Consider the following 3,516-nt stretch of genomic DNA (forward strand, 5'->3'; position numbering starts at 1 on the left):
GGAAGGGCATTAGAGGAATCTTCCTTCTATTTATGAAGATTCTTTCATTAAAGTATTTTAAGATATTTTATGTTCTTTCACTCTTTTGATATAAATCCAGGATTCTTCTTTGCTGAAGTATTTAAAACTTATTGTACCTTTATATGTAGATATATATTTGAAAATATGCTTAATATGAATTTGAACTTTTTGAAAATCCTAGAAAATTGAATCAAATATTTTTATGATGTTTTTCTAATATTTTAGCTACTTTGCAACTGTGATAGCTGTTGCACTGGATTTTTAAGAAACGTGTACAGCAGCCCCTTTACAATAAAGAGAGGAGGTGTCACACTGGAAGGTGGATGAGGAGCCGTCACAGTTCCTGAAAGGCGGAACTTGCTGACAGCCTCCCTCCCTGACTGGCTGTCCCTTTCCTCCTGCATGTTTATAAGTCAGCAGGTGAGATGTTAGGTTTTTATAAATTAGGCCAAGCTGTTGATTTCCTTTGTGTTTTAAGTGGTTCATGACCACTCAAGATTGAATTACGGCATTTATAGTTGCGCGTGCCTATCTTTGTTTTACTTTACTATTTTATTTTCTGAGACAGAGTCTCACTGTGCTGCTCTCCTCAGCTATCTGGTGCTCTGTGTACCAGGCTTCACAGAGATAGATCCACCCCTCTGCCGCTCACCCCTCTCTCCCAGCTGCTGGGGTTACAGGCCTCAGCCACACGCTCAGCTTTTATCTCTTTAAAATTTAAACTTAAAAAATGTTTTTAGAATACTACAGACACATTGCATTATATCTTTCTTAGTCACTGCAAATTCCTATCTGCAACTAAGCCTGCAAAAGAAAATGTGCTAACGACAGGGGCAGGGAGAGCGTAGTGTAGCAAATACAGTGGGAGAAGACACTAAGTGCTAAGAAAGCTTCTTAATGTTTCTCCTTAAGTATTATCACTGGAGCAAGGTTTTCTTGGATACTTTGAGCCTGTTGGACCTCTGTTAAAGTTTAAAATGAAAATTATCATGTACTGTATGGAAAATGTAAATACTAATTTTTCCACAAATGTAAACTTCGGACACAAGAACTTTTTTGTGTGATCTTTCCATCAATAAAATTTTCTTTGTATAAAAGATTGTATTGCGTGCTAGATATATAGTACTAACCCAGGAATAGTTTTTTCAGATTAATGATGGCATAAATAATAAGTCAGAAATTTCTTTTTAGCAGAGGAAGGGGAAGACAATGAAGACGCTTGTAAGTTTTGTAGCCGTATTCTCTACAGTGTGCTAGAGCCCATGGGAGGCCTGCTGGATAAGGCAGAGCGAGCCAGGGCCCTGGTGTCTACTCCCAACCGTGGATTAGGTCATTTGATCAAACCTCCTCAGTGAAGCAATATTGCTTTGTACATATTAAACAGTTAATAAAGTGAGGACTTGTCAGGTGAGATCCAGAAGCAGAGGACTTCCCATCACCAACCCGGGGTTTGCAGCTTGCCTTGTCTGCAACCATTTGCTATGAAGCGTTACAGAGGAGTGGACAGTGTTATGGAAGGGGTCTCACAGTGAAGTTAGGTAAGGGGGAGAGAAGGACCAGTACCTGCCATAAATTTGGAATTGTGACCTCAACCACCTGAAAACCATTGTACTTCATGGCATCATACTTATTCTATGTGGGATAGAGAAAGCCCAAACTCTGGCCCTGGGTTAAGGCAGTTCTAGGTTAGGAGCCTCATTCACGGGGGGGGGGGGGGGGGGAAGCAAATGAAAGTTTTTTGGAGGAAGAGGGTTATTGTTTATTCCCTGTGAACTTGTTTCAAGACAGGTTCACTGGCCTAAGATAGCCTACATTTTACTGTGTACTCCAGGCCAACCTCTGGATTGCCATCCTTACTACACCTGAGTGCTGGGATTACCGGACCACATGCTTGGCCTTCCACAAACCCCAGAGGCTGGAGAGACAATTCAGCAGTTAAGAGAACTTGTTAGAGGTACCTGGGTTCAGTTCCTAACATCCACAATCATCCCTGACTCTAGTCCCAGGGGTTCTGATGCTATATTCTCTGGGCACCAGATACACATACACAGGCGGTACACAGACATACATACAAGCGAAACACTCACACACATAAATATATATACATGTGTACTTAAAAAAAAAGTGTATCAGGCCAGGCATGAAGGAAGCACATGCTTTTAATCATAACAGTCAGAAGCAGAGGTGGGCAGATCTCTGTGAGTTCAAGTCAAGCCTAGTCTACATAGTTCCAGAACAGCCAGGACTATGTAGAGAGACCCTGTCTGAAAAGGGGAAAAAAACAGGGTCTGTCGTTAGGGTCCAGGAGTCATCCCACAAGCCACACAAACAATGACCTTAATCAGACAGGGATAGTTTATTGAGCATTTGCCTGGGAACTGATCAATCAGGGCTGCAGACCAGATTCGGGAGTTCACTGAGACCCTAAGCCAGGATCCTACAGGGCTTTGAAGCCTGAAATCCACAAACATCTGTGCCAAGTTATTCCACCAATAAGGATTTAGCATGGGGGACTTCCTTAGGAGCATGTCTTTGCTGTACACATAACTTGTTCCCGTTGGCTGGGGTACTCCCCTGTGGTGGGGAACTTGCCTTGTCTAGCATTCATGTCTTAACTTGCCAACCAGGATGTCAACTACTTATGTACATGTCTCTTTCTTCCAAGTAGGATGTCAATTCCCAGGGAGATATTGGGAACTTACAACTTCACTCGACCCCTATGGTACATGTGTCTCTCTTATGTTGGGTTCCGTTCCAGGAGCAGTTTATAAAGGCAACAAGCATATAAGCTCATGCATAAGGTGCAGGAAGCATTGCCTGGCGGTTGTTTCTGGTCCAAGCTTACTGTGGCTAGCTATTCAAAGCAGCTCTAACTGACCTCTATTGTGGTTGGATTCCAACAACGCCAAAGCACAGAACATAATGGCACATGCAATCAACTTGAGGACGAGAAAGCTTCCTCATAACAGCATAAAGTGGCTGGCTAGACAGGCGGCAGCTACCCAGGACTTAACATATTCTATAATAAATCAGGCACGATTGACCAAAATAAATCCACTTTAGAAAACCGTGATCTATCTTACAGGTTGCGTTCCAAAATCTAGTGATGGGTGTAAAATGTTACTAACTGTGGTTTGCTATAAATATTAGTGAATGTTAAACTAGTTGCCATGGCTAATACGCCTCCAAATTTTAGAAGTATTAGGAACCTTCACCTGACAGGTACAGGTGTTCTGAGACTATTCTGCTATGCCCTCCACCACTCCGTTCACTGCTGCATCATCTTTCCCCTGGAGGAAGGCTGCACAGGCAAAAGTGACACACGTCCCCACCACTATTCCATTTGCCATAATGTGGGTACCAATCCATACCTTGCAGCAGGAGGGGCTGAGAGATGTGTTCAAGATGCATGCTTGTCAAGGAGAGAAACAGGTTTGGCAATCCACCAGCAAGCATTTCGTGTGCCTGTGATGTGTTTGATAAATCTACTCATGT

The sequence above is a fragment of the Grammomys surdaster genome, unplaced genomic scaffold (assembly GCF_004785775.1).
Source record: "Grammomys surdaster isolate TR1022 unplaced genomic scaffold, NIH_TR_1.0 63, whole genome shotgun sequence".
In the NCBI taxonomy this organism is placed as follows: domain Eukaryota; kingdom Metazoa; phylum Chordata; class Mammalia; order Rodentia; family Muridae; genus Grammomys; species Grammomys surdaster.